Below are 21,431 nucleotides of genomic sequence, written 5' to 3'. Positions count from 1 at the left end.
GTGCCCTTGGCTTGGGTCTGGCCCTGCCCTTTCCCCTCCCTCCTTTTGCTCACATAATTTGTTCCTTCCACAAGATTCTACATCTGTAGAACAGCTCTGCTTCTGACCTAATCATGGCCTTCTCTGAACCCAGTGCAAATGCCACCTCTGGGAACTTCCCCCAGGTAACCCAGACTGAAACCATCTCCCTTCTGCCCCTGTTCTCTGTCATTCCTTGTTGTTACCACCAACTAATAAACCAGCACATCCCAGCTTGTGACTTCTTTCCCATGGTTATTTTAAAGTCCCAGGCCCAGCACTTATGAGGGTGTGTGGGTGGGGAAGTGGTGAGGACAAGGGTGGGGTGCAGGGCTGCTAGTGGGAAGAGCATGGTTTTGGAGTCACGTAGATCCTGTTAAATCACAACCCTGATACTTACATGTGAACATAAAACCTTGGCCCAATTATTTAACCTCTTGAAGACTCAATGTCCTTACTTCTAAAGTGCTGATCAAATAACAACATAGGACTTTTGTGGGGATTAAATAAAAGACACTGTATGGCTCTCAGTAAATTCCATTTCCTTTCCTAAATCTTGTCCAACTGGATCCTCCCTCGTTAAGGAAGGAGAACAGCTGCATCACGTACGCTCATCACTGCATTCAATCTAGTGTAGACGCACTGAGCACCTTCCATGGGCACAAAGCACTGGACTCTGCACATAGTAGCCCCTCAACCTGCACGTGCTGGCTTGATAAGAAGTTACACCCGAATACAGTTTATGCTTAGATCTAATTTAAATGATGCCCTACCCGTGGATGATCATTTGATCTACAATGATAACAATGGACGACCCCACCGCCTCTGCCACCAACTTGGCTAACCTAGGGCTCATTCCTGTGTTCACCCAAGCCTGGGTGGAGTATATGGATTCAAATAAAATTCTGGACTGTAAGTGAGATCCTAATACTGCTGGTGTCCTCTCCAGTGACGTAAGACTTGTTACTCTCAGAGCTTCTCCATGGTTACTGGGTGAGGGCAGCCATCCCCCTTCCACTCTCAGGCAAGAGTTAGCATCTTACAGTTGGAATCAGCTTATACAGTGGTTTCATAGACAATCTAAAGACTACCTTTATGAAGGACCTACTATGTGCCAGGAACTGTGCTCTGATCACAATGGTACATAATGTCATGCTTAAAACAGTCTTTCACAGATGGGTATTGTTATCCTCACTTTACAGATTGTGAGATGACTACTCAAGAGAGGTTAAGTAACTTGCCGAAAGTCATATAGTAAGTGGCTAAATTTGGCTGGGAACCCATGTCTTGTGGTTATAAATTCCATGTTTTTTCCTCAACATTCCCAGCTTCTCTACATCCTAGTTTTACTCATTCATTCCATTCTTCAGTCAACAAACATTTCATTTAAAGGGAAGATGGGAGATGTTCTCATTGAATTTCAGATCCAGAAGGTTTTAGGGGTTGGTAGAGGGTAACATGAATCCTTAATTAGTTCATAAGAGAGAAATCTAACATCTACTCCAGCTCCGCCCAGGATTACAGGGTGCCTGGAATATGGGCAGAGCTGGGGGTATCTACTAATGATTAACACAGAGGCCAGTATGGAGGAGGCAAATTCCCAAGAGTCCTAATCCACTCTTGGACTCTCCATCAGCAGGGAAGAACCTGGCTAGAGCTCTAAGTCCTATCTTTCCAATGGAGGGCTGGCCCCTGCAGCCCAACATGGTGGCTTCTCCCCAGAGTCCTTCATGTAAATTGCCTGAGGGCTCCAAAAAAGATGGCTACTACACAAATCCACTTCTGCTCTGCAGCGCTGCAGGTGGTCCTTGTTAACTCCTTTCCAGGGGTTTTTAGTGCCAATTTTTAAAAGAGCTTCAATCAAGTCATTCCTGATTGAATGAACCATGGCTCAGCCAGTACCTGCAAAGGCATGAGCATCACTTGTTCATGAGTATTTGGCCTCCTTATCAGTCAACTCACCAGAGAAGTCAGTAGAGCCCTCCCTTGCGCTGGGTCTTCTGGACCTTTCTAAAGTCTCGCCCTGCCATGTGAGAACCCTTGCCTCCGGCAGCTGGAAGAGCCAGCCAACTCCTTGCAGGAAGAGGTGAGACAAAGGAAGGAAGCCCTTTCTGAATTTCAGCTTCAGATATCAGCTCAGTGAGCTATTTTCTGCCACTGCCAATCTGTGGCCAAATTCACTGTCTTTACCAGGGGACTGGAGGATGCTGGTCCCACAATAAAAACAGTGCTGACCTTGGTTTGCTGAAGGCTTACGTGGGCTTGAAGGTAAAGACCCTGCCTGTGGAGGTGGGTGATGAGCACAATGAGAAACTGGGAGGAGCAGACCCTGGTTCAGGGCATGGAGCACATTATATACTTAAGAAAACTTCAGTTTCTCCTCTCTCCAGCTTTTCTGTCTTGATTCCCTTTCAGCCTCTGATAAATGTCCTTGTTAGTATTAACTGTTACTTGGATCTATTACAGGAAATATGCTGTTCTTCGTCTTCTCTCTGGGGTCCACTTTGAACACAGGTGGTATGCAATTTCCTAAAATGGCCTTTTCTCAGTTTCCTGGGATATGATACGGTACAGGAGAAGGTGGGTACCTTAGAAATACAATCTGAATTCATAGCTTGGACCCATCATATGCTATCTGGGGAGTTTCTTGGTGGTTCTGGTCAGAACACCCATGAACGAGGCCTCTGGAAATTGCTGATTTCCAGTTAGGAGGGAGGCAGGAAATGATGATTCCTAAGTCAAATTGCTCTAAACTTCTTCTTGTTCCGTCTAGATCATCAAACAGAAGTCCTGTGTCCTCTGAGTAGTCTGATCCTGTTGGGTGGGGTGGCAGGAGGAGCTGGGAGGAAGGGAGCTTGTATCACATTGGAATCTTGAAAGAGCCAGGGATGCTTAACTCAGGTCAGAAGGGACGGCTAAAGCACAAGGAATCTTAGTCAATGTCTCATGGCAGAACAGGATGAAAGTTTTTGGAGTAAAGTCCACCCCCTCCCATGGCCTACAAGTCCCTACACGATCTGCCCTCACTCCTGCTCACACTACATCTCATACCTCTATTCCCAGCCACACTCTAGCTGTTTCTCGGACATAAAAACTTGTTTTCTCCTAAGGGATTTTGTACCTACTCTTCCTTTTTCCTGGTACACACTTCTGGATCTTTCCCTAGTTGGCCACTTTTCATCATCCAGCCTCAGTTCAAATGTCCCTTCTCTCACCACCCTGTTCCCTCACCCCTACTGGTGCCTCCCTGTCATTTCACCCTATTATTGTTTATTTATATTATCATCATTATTAGAAATATTGCCCCTTTCTGTTCATTTATTGTCTGTTCCCCCCCCGAGAATATGCAGTCTATGAGGTCAGGGACTTTGGTCTGCTTTGCTCACTACTATACTTCAAGTGCCTAGAACGGTGCCTGCCACATGGTAGGTGCTCAGTAAATATTTGTTGAATGAATGAAAGAACGGCGCTTAATGAATGGGCTATGTCCCTTCCGGATTAAGTTGGGAATGGAAGGAGTGTGAAGCTTAAGGCTGATCACAGCTGTTGCAAGTCACTTGATTTCTAAGCTTCTCAGCCCTGGAACACTTTAGAAGCTCTAGGAGGGAGGGTCACTCTGAGTATAGTAGTCAGGGGTTGCCTGGAGCATACACGTGGCCCCTGGAAAGACCTATTCACCCTCCACTCCTGCTAGGAGAGGACTAGGAGTGGACAAGATGGGCCTGGGGGCTGCCAAGCAGGGAGTGGTGGGTAACTCCAGAGACAGCATCCAGGGACAAACTCAGAGCCATGCTGGCAGCCTGAGGAAGGCTTCATTTCCAAGGGGCTGGGAACGAGCCAAGTTAAGAAGGAAGTTGAGAAGGAAGGCTGGCCTTGATGGTGCTGCCTTCAGTGGGGCTGCAGCCAAACCCAGCCCCGAAGCATATGACTGGTCCAGGGTGGGTACCCGAGGGAAGAATTCAACTCAAAACGATCAGCTTTCCCCATTATTCCCACCTTTCCTCACTCTAGGTTTCAAAATCGCAGTAAAACCAGTATAAAGTGGAGAGGTACATGGCAGGATTAATGGTTCGTGATTCACTCGCCCAGGGATGTGGAGCTTTGCCCTGTTCTCTTTGTGGAAAAAAAACCCAGTACTTGGGACCTGCCCCTTCCTGTTCTCAGCCTTCTGTTCCAGCCCAGGCACTTGGAGGTTTTCTCTGCATTAATTTCAGACGTTGTGTAAATATCAGACCTAGGATTTTGGAAAAGAGTATCCTTCAGTCCAAAGTTTCCATCAGGCACAAGTACCTTTCCTGGGGCAGGAATCTTGGGCCAAGAACTGAGTTCCCTTAACTCGGTGCTGACCGCCAACCTGGCAGGACAGAGTGCTCCTTCCTGTAGGAGTTTGGGAAGGGGGCTGGGGGACTCAGCATGACTCCTCGGTGGCCTCCCTGGGTGGGAATTGAGCCCAGGTTTCAAAAAAGATCTTCAGTAAAGGCTTCTGGAAGCCGAAGGTCCTGGCCAGAAAGGGCCACCAGACGTTTGGGGTTACAGCCAGATTCCTGGGCAAAGCAGAGGGCGAGGCACCTGGGATGCAGCTGAAAGGAAGCAAGGGATGCCTAGCCCAACCCCGTAAGCTCTGGGGGCAGATGTTCTTGGACTGTAGTCCTGGGGTCTAGTCAGGAGTAAGAAAGAAGATGGGCCACTTAGAATCAAACTCCATTCTTTTGACTCTAGTTTGCAGGCCCTGATTCCTGGACTGGGAAGACTTCATGGAGAACATCTACTCAGTCCCCTTTGGGGTCATGCTTCTCTTTGAGAGCCAATGGGAGCTGTGGACCTGGCTCCCAGAAAGTCACCTCTAAGCTCTTATTTACACGGGGGCCTTGGAACAGTCTATGCTAACAGTGTGACTTTGAGTGGGGTTCTTGGGTCATATGGTGCTAGCTTGATCTCTGGAGGGGCTGGAGACTAAGGTCAGCCATGTGGGTGGTCAGCCACGGCTACACGACCAACCCTCAAAGGAAACCCTGGACAGCCTGGCTCGGGTGGACTTCCCTGGTAGGCAATACACTGTGCGTGTTGTAACCCGCTGCTGCTGGGAGAAGGAAGTGTTGTCCGCACGACTCCCTGGGGGAGCGCAGCTGGCCGCGCGTGCCTGGTCTGTCTGGGGCCCTGCCCTGTGCGCCTCTTCCCTTGGCTCATTTTGATCTGTATCCTTCTGCTGTAACAAACCGTAACTGTGAGTGTAACAGCTTTGCTGAGTTCTAGGAGTCCTTCCAGTGAATTACTGGACCAGGAGGTGCTCTTGGAGAACTCCTGAAACTGCATCTTACTGCTCCATCAGGTGAGCTTGTCCTGCCTAGGGTGGTTCAGTGTGAGCTGAGTGGACAGTGAACAAGCCCTCTTCATCCCACGGCAATGCTTTTCCTTCTTGGCGCATGTGCCCTGAAGAGCAGAGCGTTCTCTTTTGGCCCTTGTGTGGAAGGAGTAATTGCTTTTCATCTGGAAAGGTTCCAAGTGCTTCTTGGCTCTCCTTCCTCGTTTCCTCTGTCAAACACCCGCCACTGTGTGGGATGCGAGATGAGACATGTGACTAAATCCTACAATAGGAGAGGGGAGCCTCTCTCAATGAGAGGATTCCGAGAACTGAGAAGTTGCAGAAATCACCCCAGTTGTGGGGAAACCTGGGAGACCTTTGAAGAAGAGGTAGCTTTTGAGCTGAGTCTTGACAGACAAGGACACTATGGGCATGCAGAGGTAGGGAAAGGGCATTCCAGGAGGAAGGGATCACATGAACAAAGGCATGGATAATGGAGTAGGTCTAGCTGGTGTAGGATCAAATAAACTTAAAAACCAAACTAGCCAATTACTGAAGAGCCTCCATTGGGCCAGTGAGTTGGGCTTTATTCTATAGGTGATGGGGGGGCTTTTGGGGGTTTGGGGAATGACCTGATCTCAGGTGTGTGTCAGGAGGAAACCACGGCCCCCGCTATCTCTGCTGGCTGACCCCTGCTCTGTGACGTCCCCATCACCATTGAGGTCGCCCTCCTCCATCACAGCAGGAGCACACGCTGCCTGTTGCATTTACCAGCCTCTGCAAGGAGACTGTGCCTACCGGAGTATGCATGTGCTTGCTCACCCTTAGGTCTCCCTCATCCCTGAGCATCTATCATAACTAAGTCCTCTAAAAACAGCTGTGTATTGAAGGTTGATCCCAGGCTGGCATGGTGCCCGGCAGCAGTGTGAACAAACAAATCATCTCAATCAACGCTCACAATTGTCCTGGGAGGGGCACTGTTAGTAGTCCTATTTTTGGAGCAGAGAATACAGAGGCTTAGAGTGGGTAAATAATTTGCCATAAACCCCACAGCCAGGGAATGGCAGAGCCAGAAATCAGAAACCCAGATCAGTCTGACTCCAAAACCAGTGCTCCTAACCAGTTCCCTGCTTCCCACGTCTGTGCCAGGGTTGGGGGTAGGGGCTAAGGATGGAGCCTGTCGGGGTTTGTTTTTGTCACCCAGAAACCTTTGACAACCTGTGGCCTCAGCTTTAACGCATGAATTCAATGAACTGACAGTTGTGAGCCTCCTATGGGGGAGTCTTCACAGCGACTGCATTTAGCTTCAAGGTTTGACTCAAAGTATCAAGGCACCTCAGGGCTGTAGAATCAGGTTGAAACCCCATGAGAGCAGACAGTGTGCTCTCTGAGCCCCTCACGGATTCCTCTGACTTTGGACTTGTTCCAGAACAGTCAGTGAAGAGCTGCAAACATTGACGTGATAGAAGGTTGCCCTCTCTTCGCGTTTCCTCCCTCTCCAGCTGTCTCCAGCGTGTCCTCCGTTCTCTGCCAGCCTTTCTTTCCTGGCTGTGCGACTGTCCCTTGTAACACTGTCAGGATTATGGTGCCTAATGGCCTCCCGACAGGATGCCAGAGCAGCACCCATTATCAAAGCTACTTCCAGGGATTCATGCTGTCTGCTGCTTCCAGCTCCTCCCACTGACACTTTCTTCAATGACACTGTCCTCACAAAAAAGCTACCTTTCCTTTTTTAAAAAAAAAAACTGATTCTTAAAAAAAAAAAGTTGGGTAATATACACGTAACATAAAATCTACCATCTTAACTATTTTTAAGTTCATATATTTTACAGTTCAATGGCATTAAGTGCAGTCACATTGTTTGGCAACCATCACCACCATCCATCTTCAGAATTCATTTCATCTTGCAAAACTGAAACTCTGTACCCATTAAATAGCTCCCATTTCCCCTCCCCTAACCCCTGGGGAGCACCATTCTACCTTCTGTCTCTATGAATTGGACAGCTCTCTCTCTCTTTTTGAGCAGGCAAATCTATATCCCTATCTGGCACAATAACTAGAGATCTTTACATGCTATTCCAATTTGGACAGGTTCCATTTTTTTTTCTGTAATGTTTTGTATATCCAAGGAGGCTTTCGAATACTCAGGGCCCTCCTGGGTACCACTTTGCTTAGGCATCCTAGGATGCTTTCACATACCCCTCAGAGGAGCGGCACCTTCATGGAGCTGGGCTCTAAAGCCGCACGCAAGACGGAAACCAGGTATGATCAAAATTTTCCTTGGAAATCTCTTAAGAAGGTATCATGGTGGAGGCTCCCACATTCCCTCCAAATGAGCTGAACACAATCATCTTTCTCCCATCATTGGGTGGGAATGTTGTTTCTTTATCTGAGCAGCAGATAAATAGTTGGCTTGTTAGGAGGGCCATGTTGTATGAGAAATACGTGTCATCAAACACTAGATGCACGCTCGGCACCTCAAAATGCTCACACTGTGAGGCCAACTCTGGGAGCAGCAAATTTGAGCCCATTTTCTCTGGCTCTCTGGGGACGCAGACCCATCAGTGGAGTGCCTGTGCCTGAGTTTCTCACTAACGTATGTTCCCTCTCAGTGACCAGTCACTGCACTGTAGCTGAGCCTCAAACCCAGCAGAGCTTGATGGGAGCACCTGTGCCAATTTTCCCTGATGGAAAAATTCACCCACAGCTGCACAATCAGCAGCAATATGAGGGCAGGGAACCGGGCTCTCTTCACCTTCTGCATCACGTGACCAGTAGACATCACGCTCTCTGTGCCACCTAGACTGTGGGCTCTCCTGAAGGTCAAGGAACACTTTTCATTTCTCCTTTTGTATTCCCTACCGTATCCAACAGAGAGCCTGGCGTGTAGAATATTCCAATTATGGAAAGCTGTTTACTGACTTGGAAACGAGTTCAGCCTGTATCATGAAGCACAAAAAGCAAGTTGCAAAATCATACGTAGAACGCAATTCCATTCCACTTTTATGTATATCTGTCCCTGGAAAACAGACTAGAAAGATACACAGAAAATTTAACTCTGGTTATCTTTGGATGGAAAGTTTACAGAAGATTTTATTTTTTCCATTTTGAGCGTTTTTATTTTCTAAACTTTCTACGTTTATTACTTTTCAAAGGAAAAGTGTTTCTAAAAATAAAGTGAAATTTTATATCCTTTAAAAATATCTACATTCAAGATAGTTACAGGAGAAAGTAAACTCCAGTCCTGGCAGGCCATTAGGAGAACTGGAGTTTGTGTGTCAAAGCCAACAGACTCCCCAGTGACCAAGGTGACAGCCAGCTGGGGTTGGGAGGGTGGAGAGGAGTGTCTCAGTAGAGAAGGGAGGAGAGAGGAAGTTCTCTATGTGTTAAAAGTCTTGAGAATCTGCTGAGAAACAGAATTTTCTTCTATCACAGTGTTCAACAGACTCTGGGACCAGAGTCTTTCCAGCTCATGGCTCTCTTTCATGGAAGTGGCCCTGACTCTGAGCCAAGGAATCCCCATGAAGTTCAGGGGCATGATGTGCAGGAATAAACAGGGTTTTACACACACACACCCTGAAGGATGGGCCCCAGGCTGAGCGAGAAACCCCACTGTTTTCCTTTCTTATGCTAGATGACAGGGTCTTCTCTCAGGGCACAGGGCATGGAATCGCCGGGAAACCATGAACTTTGGAATCAGATGACTGTGAGTTCAACTCTTGGCCCTACCGCTTACCACTATCACTATCTATAAAACAGAGGCACTTAGTTTAGACCTGCTTCATAGAGCTTTCTGCTGACTCAGCACGAAATGCGTGTATGTGGGGAGCTTGGCTCATGTCATAGGAGAGCGTTTATATCCTTTCTACTCACCTCGCTCAGTCCCTAGTTAGCATAAAGCACCGACCTATTGGAGGATTCATCATTTATTTAATCTGCTTTCCCTGATAAAACTTCCTCTACAGCTTACAAATGAAGCATGTATCTAAAATACAATAGCAAGTCAATAAAGGATGCTATGGGTTGAATTGTGTCTCTCTCACCACCTCCCAGTTAAAAAAAAAAAGAAAAAAGATATGTTGAAGCTGTAACCTCCAGTACCCGTGAATGTGACCGTGACCTCATCTGGACACAGAATCTTTGCAGACGCAATCAAGTTAAGATGACGTCATTAGAATCGGACAACAGGGCTTGCTGCAGTTGCCAGGTGTGTCAGAACACTTGCGCCTGCTTCAAGGTGGCAGGAAACATAGGGCTCTTGTTGCATTCCTCAGGTCCCTTCCTGCTCCAAGCTTGTATGACTACCTGAGAGCATAAGTGGGTAGGAAAGCAGCCGAGGAACTTCAGTTTGGGCAAGAGGAGGCAGTCACATGACATCCAACCCATCTCTACAAAATGTCAGGTTCTGAGACACCAGGAATGGGCCCGGGATATTCATGATGAATAGAAGTTACTGCTTTGAGAGCATTTGCTCTGTGCCAGGTACCTTGGTTTAGCTATGTTCTTGTTTTATCCTCCCAACAAATTTACAAGGTAAGAGTCATTATACCCAATTTACAGATAAAGAAACTGAGGCATGCAAGACTTATCAACTCTGGCAAGGTCCTACTGCTGGTGATTGGCCAAACTAGACCTGGAGCCCTTCTACTGACTCGACTCCTGGAAGACAATGGCTTGATGGATTCCTTTGTGAGTCCAAGTGCTAGATGTCATCAAGAAGGAAGCTGGGAATAAAATGTAGGTGACTACGTGCTAGATTCTCTATCACAAAAGAAAGACAAGATGGAGCTGGTGGTCCAGGGAGGGCCCTCCGTGGGCGGGGCCTGAGCACACAGGCGTAGAGCTGGAGGGCTATGGTGTTCCACGCGGACGGGGAAGACTGAGAGGAGTTGCCCACTGAGGTCTTAGAATCATGAAGACTCTAAGCTCTGAGGCCAGGGGTACTATGTCCTATTCTCCATCTTCTGCCTGGTGCCTGGCCTGCCTCCTACCATGTCATGGGGAGTGCCGGGGCCCTGCAGCTTGAAAGAGGTACAGAAAATAAGATGAAAGGTGGCTCATGGCCCGAGCTGGGTAGCCCAGTGATAGAACCTGTGGCTCCAAAGGCAGCGGAACCTAAAAATGTGAATTTATTTCTAAAAGCAGCTGCTTGCCATGATGTCTGAGTCATCATGAACTACTCGGGGTCGGGGGCGGCTTGGAGGGCGAGCTCCTTCCTCTCCTCAGCTGGGTCCCGCTGTTGGCAGAACATGAGTTGGCCCAAGTGGTGGCCATTCTGACTCTGCAGAGTCTCTGGGCCCTGGCCAGGGTGGGACAGGGATGCTGAGGTGCCCGGGGCTGGTGTGGGCTGTTCTTAGCCAGCTGCCCAGTTCAGCAGATAGAGCACTGGGAGCTGGGAAGCTGAGCCCTGGTTCCAGCTCTGACAGCATCCAGGGCCACAGCGCCAGGCAGGACACACTCTTTTCTAGGTACCAGCTTTCATATCTATGACAAGAGCGGGGTCACCAGACAATGGCTTTCAAAAGACATAAAATCAGAGTTGTTCTCATAGAATCTGACACAGACCCCCCACAACCATTGTCCCTCTCTACTTACTTCTGCGGCACCTGTAGGGTGTCAAAGACACCTGTCCCCGACTCTGACTCCCTGGAGTGTGGTTTGAAAAGCACCAGACTGAAGTCATTTGTCCAGTCGGTAGACTTTTACTGAGCACCTACTGCATGCGAAACATTTTCTAGGTGCTGGAGATGGAAGATGATAAAGACAGGCAGGACTCCTGTCCCACACAACAAAAGTTCTTGGAGGGGCCGAGAAGGGGGCAGACAACTACCAAGGAAAACAACAAACCAGAAACTTTTAGATAGTGATAAACTACAGGACTGCTGGGGTGCCGGGGTGAGAGTGTTCACCTCCTTTAAACTGGGTGGTCAAAGAAGGCTTCGTGGAGGAGGTGACACTTGGATCTGAATGACCAGAATGAGCCAGCTGCACAAAGCCACATGGGAAGAGCATCCAGGCAGGGGAGACCATGAGGGCAAAGGCCCTGAAGTGGGACTGGAGGGGGAGGCCAGGGGCTGGAAGGTGGTGGGTGAGGGGACAGTGAATCCAGGTGGCTGAGGGGGAAGGAGACCAGCTCCTGGGGGCCTGTGGGCCAAAAATGGGGATTGGGCTTTATTCTAAGTGTGAAAGGACCATATCTCTGAGGTCTAAGAGCCCCTGCAATCCCCAGAGGGCTGAGGAGGCAGTGATTCCTGCCTGCATCTAAGGGTAGGTCATTCCACACGTATTGCAGTGACTAAGGAGGGAGCCAGACTAGTTGCCATCTTCCAGCCACTGGAGTTGCCAGAGCCTTATCTGGTGTACATAAGAGTCTGACTGATCCCTGTGGGTAAAGCCCTGGGGCCCCTGAGGCCCTGAATGGGCAGTGGGAGCTCCCAGAGAGAGGAGTGATGGAGGCCGAGGTGGGCCAATGGGGCAATAGGAGGCCGAGGCTCTAAGCCAGTGCTAGGACCTTCCCTGACTAACAGAGCGACTCCCACCCCAGCCTGGCTACACAGCACAGCCCTCACTCAGGAATGGGTGTGAAGACGATGTAAGCAATCAGGTTCCCTCACACCAGGGGGACCCTCTCAGTTAAAACAGCAGCACAGCAAGTCCCAGCAGAAGCCACTGCAGGCTGGGCTTGGGAAGCAAGTGGGAATCCCAGGAGGAGCGGCCCTAAGAGGAATTAATTGTTGAGGAAAGGGGCCAAGAGGCCCCCTGGCGGGGCTGTGTGGGCCTGGATGAGGGTGATGCCACAGACGAGTCGTGAGGGCAGGCCGGGGGCGACAGAGACAGGCAGGCAGACCGGGAACCTCCTTGCTCAGCTCTGGGGCTGCCATTTCCCTCTTAAGGGTGCGGTTCAGAGACTTCCCGGAGACTGGCTCCCCCTGGAGTCGGACAGCGAGTGGAGCACACAGGGTGAGGCCTGCGGCCCGTGGGCTGGGGGTGGGGGGGCAGCCAGGTCCAGAGAGGGAACATCTTCAGAGGGAGGACTCTGCTCAGGAGCTGGGCCCCCCGCCCCTCAGTAAACCACACTGAATGCTCTACCTCTCTCCTCATTTTATTTTTTTTTAAATCCAGGGGAAAAAGGGACTAAAATGAGCTCCCAGTGTGGCCAATCTTCTTTAAAAAGAAGGTGGCCAATTGAAGGTTGAAAAGGACAGGATGAGTCTAGCCTTGCCCTGAGGGTAGAGAGGGCTTCCTGGGTCAGTGACAGTGATTTAGGGTTTTAAGTCCTCCCTGGTGGGGTCTCCGCTGCCCTGGGCTGGCCCTGGGGCCCTGGTGCAGCAGCCTCATTTCTGCTGCAGGATCAGACCTGGCAGACTGCCTAGATCAGCATCTCTAGACTGAGTCCTTCAATCTGCTCTAGGGAAGAAGAGCTCTCTGGTCCAATTCAATGTGAGGTACTTGATGGTGATTTCCAACGCCTATTAGAACACTGAGAAGTCCTGCAGGAAAGAGGCACTTTTTATTCTGTTTAACCCTTGGGGATGAGATCCTTTTTACATGCAATGCCTACTGACACCTCTGGAAGGAATGTGCTGTGGAATCTACTTCCGGGAGTCTTGGCATAGCTTCTTCTGCCTCTTGGGACAAATGTACTTTAATCCAGGGTCAAGGACAATTGTGTCAAGGAAGAAGGGCCCCTGTCTCAGGCAGGAGATGGGGGACAGGGAGGCAGGCCTCCACCTTCTCACACCCCTCAAGGACAAAGGTGGAGGCAGAGGCTGTAGTTCTGCCTGCAGGGAAGGGAGGGCAAGTCACCCTGAGAGGCAGGGCTAGAGGGAGGAGCTTAGAACCAAATGCCACCAGAGGAACAGTTTGGGGCTTTAAACTAGGGGTTTAGAAACCAGACTGCATTACAATTACCTGGGGTGATTTTGAAACACACAGATTCCTATCCTGTCCCCCTCCCCGCAAACAATCTCTGGGGGCACCTAAGGCCCAGGTATCCACATTTCTCAAAAGCTCCTCAAATGCTTCTGATTCTAGGGAAAGAGGGGACTTCTGGTGACAGCTTCCAGGCCCCTTTTTCAGTGACAAACATCCGCTACATTCCTGAGCCATCCTTAAAATCCAGGTGTTCCCCTGAGCCACTGGATAATCAGGTCAAAAGTAAGGGGGTTTGGTGGGAGGAAGGGAGCACCCTTGATGGGGAAGGGAAGTGGTTGGGGGAAGTTCAGACCGAGATCAGGCTTTGTTGGGGTAAATAATTCCACATATGACTCAGGGTGGTGGCCTGGACAAGGAAGCCCAGGTTTTCTGAGGGAGGGGGAGGCTGGACTCCCCCTTGCACTGGACATTTCTCTTCTAAAGGGCTTTCTTCCCCAAAGTAGCCCTGGGACTAGCAAGGACCTGGAGGGACAGAGCTAGAAGGTGGCCCGAAAGTGGCCCAAAGTTGGGCAATGAGTGGTCCCAGGACAAAATGTGTCCACAGTTGGGGTCTGATGGGCTGACACAGTGTTACTGTGATCTGCCACATCGTTTTACTGGTTTGAATGATGGGTGATGTGGAGGGTGGAGCTTAAGCAGCCTGATTAAAGCCGTGGCTCTGCCAAGAGCAGCCTGTGTCCCCTAGTCTAGTACCCTCCCCTCTCAGGGACTCAGTCTCCTCACCTGCATGATGGAGAAGGCAGGTGATTTAAGTGTCCCCTAACTCTTGTCTCTGCTCTGATGCTTCATGATCCTGAGAAGGCTTAGGGAAGCTTGCTGACTTCCCAAGCTCACTTATTCAGCTAGTGGTTTTCAGTTAGAACTTTATTGTGATTTCAACTCCATGAGGTCAAGTAATGACTCCATTTTACCGAATAGAAAATAAAGGTATTCAGTGACATGCCTGCACTAAGTCTCTGGTTTCTAATCTTGATTTGGCCCTCTTTTCAGCAGCTTCCTCATTTCTGAAGTCCCATTCCTACTTCCCTCTCCCCTGGGGATACTGCCCTGGGGCTGTCACAGCTCAATTGCTGTATCTACAGTTCCCTCTAGAGGGCGCTGTTGCCTGGTGCAGTAACCTGACCCTAGCAGGCACCGGGAATCAAAGGTCCTGGCTTCTGGCTTTCTTGGGATTGGGGGGTGGTAAAGTGGAGGATGCCCATCTGGGTATTGCCAGCACTTTCTTTGTTAAGAATTGAAAGGAATTTATAATGCAATGGTCCACTGAATTGTTCGTTCGTTCATTCATTCATTCATTCATTCATTCATTCAGCTGTGTGTGCCTGGCACTGGCTTAGGTACAATGCACACCAGATACAAAAGGTTCCTACTTGGGCTTCACAGGCACCCCTACAAGGCACTTCCCTGGACAGTAATTTCACACTGGACCTCTACCTATGAGGGCAGGCCTTAGTATCTCTATTTTACAGATAAGGAACCCTGAGGTTCAGAGAGGTAAAGCAACTTCCCCCATCACACAGCCAGTCAGTGCCCAGTTCATGTGACTCCAAGTCCAGTGTTCCTCCCACTGCACTCACTGGAGGATGAACACATTGGGCTGCTCGCTGGAGCAAACCCTTCCTGGATCTTCTCACCCCTTGCTGGGACCTGTGTGTGTGAGGAGGTGCTGATCTCCCAGTCCTACAAGCAAAAGGCATTACTGTGGCAACCATGTCCCAAACAGCAACCTTGATCCCATGTCCACACCTGCTGATGCTGTAACTTTCCATAGTGGGACCTCTAATAGCCTCAGATAAAAATAACAGCTGCTATTTATTGTAGGTCTATTTTGCGGCAGGTCCTTTATTTGCTTTACCTTGAATTCTCTCAAATGTCCCACAAGCCCCATTTCACAGATGCAGAAACTGAGGCTCGGAGAGGATGACTTGACCAAGTGCTCATAGCTGGGATTTCAATATGGATTGGGGCCACCAAAGTCCAAGTTCTCTCTACTTTACCTCTGTGACCCTGACTTTTTTTTTTCATTTGTTATCTGCTCTTTATTGTCTGCCGAACTCTCCCTTCTCACCCTCCTAACCTCAGCCTACCCTCCTGCTGTTGTACACAATTGGCCATGGCCTGCCCCAATGACTAAATGAAGATCTGGGGCAGGGTTTCTTAATCTTGGCACTATTGATATTTTGGGCCAGAAAGTTCTCTCCTGTTGAGGAAGACGCACTGTCCTGTGTGTTGTAAATGTTTAGCAGCGTCCCTGGTCTCCACGCACTAGGTGCCAGTGGTGTCAGTTCAGAACCACTGCTTTAGAGAAATGAGGGGTCAGAGTGAAGCTGATTAGCCTGTCTTCCCCATTAGACCATGAGCAGCTGGAGGGCAGGAAGACTGAATTGTTTTATTCACCGCTGTGTTACCTATGCCTAGTGCAGTGCCTGGCATGTGGTAAGTGCTACTAAAGAAGAATGAATGAATGAATGAATGAATGAACGAACGAATATGAATGAATGGTTTTTGCCGCTGTAGTATGTTTCAGGATGAGGGCCTTGAAGGCCCAGGTTCCAGTCCAGATCCTCACCGACCTGCACTGAGCTGGCCTGGGGCACAATGCCTTCTCCTCACTGGACCTCGGTCCCCTTTGCCATCTCTTAAATGAAGGTCCTCACAGACTCTGAGGCCCTGGACATCTGTGGTCTGGGAACTGCCATATTCCACCTCAGAGGCCCTGAGCCAAGGGGCAGAGGAGGGGTGTTGTCTCCCAGGCTAGACATTGAGATCTGCCCAGTCTTGAGCTTCTCCTTCCTACCTTTGCTCCTCAAGTCAAATCAATTACAAGAGACAGGACAGGCAAATGTCCACCCCTCCCATCCAAGACCCTATGCAGCAGAGGTGGCTCCTTTTTTTGGGTGTGTGTCTTAAAAGGAAAAACACGTAACCTCAAAGGTAACCAAATATCCAAATCGTGATGCCCAGCATCGCACACCCCAAATCCACCTATTCATGAGTTTAACAAAAAGCTTCTTTAGGATACACTGTAAGGCCATTGAGAGGGAGAAAAGTCGCCTCTTACACACCCAGGCCAGCCCGCAGGGCTGCCCTCCCAGCACACACACACACACACACACACACACACTCACATCCTCGGCCGCTTACAAGAAGGCTCTGAGTTTTTAAAAGTAAACGCTACCGTTTCCGTTCTTGCCCTGGATTCAACTTTTGGAAAAAGGAACCGTTTTCCCTACAAATTCCCCCTCTCTCTGGTCCTCCCTTTGCTTCAGTCCCGCTCCCTCCCTTCAACCCTACCCTGGCCCTGCCCCAGGGATGGCAGTGTCCTGTCCCATTGGGAGGAGGGAAAGCAGCCCCACAGAGGAGATGCCACACAGACAGCCCAATCTATGCCCCATGAAACAGGGTTTTCTTAAGGATGGAGCAGGGCAGTGAAGCTCCTATCAGGGCTCAGAGCATGGCCAAGAGGTGGCCTAGTGACAGTAGGAGAGGATAGCTCAAGATGTGTTCCCATCCACAGACCCTCTTTCCCAGGGCAGCCCATAGGTCCTGTCTCCTCTCCTGCTCTACTTGCGAGCAGACCTGTCCTCTTCCTTGAACTTGCCTTTCACTCCCACCTCCAGCTTCCATCCCTTGCTGCCTTCACTCCCAAGATACTTCAGGGTATGTTCCTACAGGGGCAGCAAGGGTGCCCCAGCGCCTACCAGCAGGAATTTCTCAGAGACAGGATTAGACTCTTTCACACTCTTTTGATCACAACCCGCAGGAAAAAATGCAATATACAATGATCAAATTTGTGTCTATTTGTGAATATACATATATGTTATCAACACATGTACACTCATATAGAACTGCAAAATATATATCAGACATAAAAGTTTCCAGAAGCAATACTTACCTTCACAATATGACATGCACTATGAGATTATTCTTTCCTATGTCATTAAACCTCCACTAAATTGGTTTCAAAACTGGCAGTTGAACAAATCCTGTGCTAGACGCTCTTGCGGGAGCTGACTAAAAATGCTACTCCAGGCAGGGGCTGCGGGCTCCCCCTGGCTCAGCTGAGATCTTCCTAAGTGCTCAACAAGAAGGGCTTTGAACAGTACCAGGTTCTAGAAGGGATCATGAAAAAAATCCACCCCAAAAGTCAGGACCCACAGCCTTTTACTAAGACAGAATGTTCTAAATTAGTGCTATCCTGAGCTTAGGGTTTGTGACCCCGTGGAGGATAGAACCCACTGGAGCGGAGGAACTCAGGTTTGTGGTGCCCGCTGAGAGTCGAGCAAGGCACCACATTATGTCTTCTAATCCTCACAAAAATCCCCAATCGGAGGTTTTCCTCTCCTTTTCAGAGAAGAGGAAACTGAGCCTCAGGGAGGCTAAGTCATGTAGCCAGTAGCTGGCCAAGCTGGGATTCCATCCCGGGTCTGCCTTCACCGGCAGGCTGCCTGCCCACGTGGCTCTCCCCGTCTCCACCAGCTCAGGAGGTGAGCTCTTTCTCAGAGCTCCTCTCTGCCTGGGGACTTTGACAGGCCCTTCTGGTACCTGAGGATGGAGAGTGCCCCATCTTGGCAGGTAGGGGTGCAGGCTGGGATGAGGGTGTGTGTGTGAGACAGCGAGTGGGGCAAAATGTGTGCATGGGTGTGAGGGAGGGTGTGGGGTCAGGTGTGGCTCATACCAGACAGTGCTAGATCTCACCACTCAAGCACACAGAGACTTCCCCTCCAAAGAAGTAATAATATATCTGTTGTTTTCCCCTCTGAATTCTTTGCTCCTGTGTTGCAGGGGGCTTTCAAATAATAAAGAAAGAATCCTAATTTAAGTATGATTTTCATTGAAAATTCTAGGAAAAGAAAAAGTACTTACTAAAAAAAATAATATCAAACAGCTTTGGGTACTTATCCGGTGGCAGGCACTGTACTAAAGGCTTTGCTTAGGTCATGTCACAGCTACCATTTATGACCTGCTGTGGGCCAGCACTGAGCACAGGGCCTGGCACCTAGGTGGCACTTCATAGATGTCGGAGAATGAATGAACACACCAGGTGTTGAGCTAGAAATGGCACATAAATATACCTAATTTAAACACAAGTCGATGTAACCTAAGGAATTCAGTATTTCTCTGAGAGATATTTTCCACCTTTTGATAATTCATTCATCCAAAACTTTAAACTGGATGGATTTTTGTTCTGTAATTTTTTCGTTCAAGTTAGAAACATCTCTCCTTCCCCCACGCTCCCACTCTTATCAGGCCTTTGGGTTTTCTCCCCCATTGCCCTTTCATGGGGGGCAGTCTCTTCCTGGCTCGGTAATTGACAGGCCAATACTCCCACATCCATCTTCACAGAGCCTCCTAAGCTCCCTTGCCGAGGAGCACAGGCACCTGATGGCCCATTCTCCTTGGCAATCCAGAAGACAAGGAAGAGAGAGAAGGATTCGAGCCCAGACCTCTGGAAACTTCAATCAGGACTAGCGATTGACAATGGCCTCAGAAAAACCTAGATTCTAGTCCTACTCCTGCTCATAAGCCACAGTCAACCTTTAGTGAATCATCATACTTTTCTGGGTTCACTTTCTCTCATCGTGAGATGAGATGAGGGTGTTTCCAAGGCTCAGAGTTCCCCCAGATTGTCAGATACCCACCCACTGCAGCATCCACAATCTGAAATGCCACACTAACCCAATTCATCTTTGCATCTTCCTCCCTCCTCTCCTGGCAGCTAGCCACTCCCACAGAACTGGAATTTATGCATCCATCAAAATGCAGAGCTCCTTGGTGAAACACTAGAAGAACTCCAACAGAATCCTGCTTATGACTGCAAGGAAGAGAATGATTAAAAAATTTGAGTTGGATCCTGTCCCCCAACAGAAGATGACCCCATCCTTACAGTTTGCTCTGGCTTAGAATGTAGGTGCTGCTGACATTGACAACCACCCACCTAACCCCAGGGGTGGAAAGGATTCCTGCTCCACCATCACTGGTTTCATCTGCAGAGGAACCCAGAAATAGAAAGGCTACCCATGGCCATGTGTCCTCATCTTCCCTTCTCTTCCTTGAGAACTGCCCCTTCTTGGCAGCAAGTTTAGAGCACTGCTCCTGTCTCCCTTGCTGGCAGCTCAGGAGCCCTGTCCCAGGTTCTGCCAATTTCTCTTGGCTTTTCCCCTCCCCTCCTGGTGCCCAGTGATCAAGGAAGTGGGACCAAAGTGTTCTCTTAGCCTCTACTTAGGCACTTGCTAGGTACCTGACACACTGCCTGTGTCATTTCGTTTATTCTCCACTCTGCCAAGGAGGCCTCCTCCTTCCCCACTGAGGGAGGGCAGGACAAGGCTCAGAAAGATGGAGCAACTCCTCCAGCTCAAAAGTAGTACAGTGGGATTTGAACTCACGGTTCCCGCACTCTGAAGCCACTACTCTGTCGGCTATGGCTCCTCCCAAACCTTGGGGCTTGAAAACACACGGGAGGGAGTTTGGAGTGAAGGCTGCCTTGTTCTCTATTCCGTAATTCTGGGGACCAGGAGACAAGAGGCCCTCTTCACGTGTTCTTTCACCCCATTCATTCTGCCTGTAACAGCCAGAAAGTTTGCTCAAGTTCACTGCGGACGCAGCTGGTGGATGTCGGAGCCCTCAGCACACACCTCCCCGGGGGGAGACCGAGGCAGGGCAGCCTCCCGCACAGAGGGGGCAGCCGCAGCACCGCTCCTGGCTCTCCAGGCGCCCTCTCTCTGGAGAGCAAGAGACATTTACCTTGAAGAGTTGGGCTCCCTTCTCCAAGAACTTCAGTCCCATACACCTGGCCAGGCGGCGGGGGCTTCTGGGGCCGGGAGGCCCGGGTCTCGGTGCGCCGCGGGAGGGACGCTCTGCGCGGGCGCTGCGCACCCCTCCTCCTGCCGGCGTCCTGTCCGCAGGTCCCCTCGGGCGGTGGCCGCAGCGGCAGCGTCTGGGTTGCGGAGTCCCGGCCGGCTGAGGGAAGGGACACTGAAAGGCGCCCGGAGCCCCCTGACAGCCGCGTCAGATGCCAGCCGGCGAGGGTGCGGAGAGAGAGACCTTGAGCAGCGCCGCGCGCGTCCTCAGCTCTGCGAGCCCCTCTGGAGCGGCGGGAAGGTAGGTGGGCGGGCGGGCGGGCGGGCACGGCGCGCGGTGACACATACATAGGGGCGGGCGGGGGAGGGGAGGGCTCGGGAGGGGGGCGGGAGGGGGCGAGCGCGAAGGGAAACCCCACCCCCGGGGGACCCTTGGGGCGGCCGACGGGGGAGGGGAAGGCAGAGACGTCTGGAGCGCGCTGGACCCCGGCTCCGGACCGGCGCGCCGCTGGGGAAGCCGCCGGGCGCGCAGGGCGCGAGAGGAGCGCTCCCCGCGCGGCGCGGCCCCGCCAGCTCCAGGGCCCGCGGGGCGACGGCGGCGCGGGAAGGGCTGGAGGGCCCGCGTCTGCAATGCGGTCGGCCGCTCCGCAGTCGGAGGGGCCCCGGAAGGCTGCACCCGCACAGCAGCCCTGGCGGACCCGGCTCCGCGGTCGTCGCGGCCGGACGCGGCTCCCCGGCGCCGGCGCGGGGTCTGCAGCTGATGTCCCGCATGACGGGATCCGGAGGGGCGCGGCCCTCTACCCGCAGGCCACGATTTGGAAGGACCCTCGTGAAGAGCTGGCTGAAAGTTTTTGGGAATGTAGTGCGCCGAGTTGGCCGCGTAGTGCGGGGAGAGGAGGAGGTTAGGGGGCAGCGGAGAGGCGTGCTGGGGGCTGGGAGCCTCAGGGCCAAAGGCTGAGTGAGGGTCTTCAAAATCCAGGAGAGACCAAGGACGTCTCAAACGGAGGAGGAATTCTCCAGTACTTCTGTAGCTCCAGGGAGCACCCTCCTTAATAATTTTGTTTCCAGGCAAAAGAATAAAAGAACTTACAGCTCTTGAGCTGGTTGCTTGACATACATTAATGTCTCATTTAATTTTCTCAAAGAGCCCAATGTGGTAAATATTACAACCACCCCACCGCAAAAGATGTGAAAACTGAGGTTCAGAGGGTGATGGAGTTACCTCTCAAGGTGGGGTCTGAATTCAGACCCAAGGACATGCTCTCTCTGCTACACAAGCTGCTAGTTCAGCCGCAGCACTTTTGGGGGGACCTAGGCTGGTTGGTGGCCGTCAGGGTCCTTATGGAGGAAGCTGCTGGTGACTGACATTAAGATTT

General features: G+C 50.6%; 1 protein-coding gene across 1 annotated transcript in view; it reads right to left on the bottom strand.

Annotated features, from left to right (window-relative positions):
• The window catches only part of ACAN (aggrecan), a 61,552-nt gene extending 41,188 nt beyond the window's left edge, over positions 1-20,364 (bottom strand). The window contains exon 1 of the mRNA XM_072950756.1: positions 20,000-20,364. The gene's annotated coding sequence lies outside the window, so the exon portion shown is untranslated. The remainder of the gene's footprint in view (positions 1-19,999) is intronic.
• Positions 20,365-21,431: the final 1,067 nt, after the last annotated feature.

The sequence above is a fragment of the Vicugna pacos genome, chromosome 27, assembly GCF_048564905.1.
Source record: "Vicugna pacos chromosome 27, VicPac4, whole genome shotgun sequence".
Classification (NCBI taxonomy): domain Eukaryota; kingdom Metazoa; phylum Chordata; class Mammalia; order Artiodactyla; family Camelidae; genus Vicugna; species Vicugna pacos.
The sequence above is the reverse complement of the archived record's forward strand: the minus strand, read 5'-3'. Positions and strand labels throughout refer to the sequence as shown.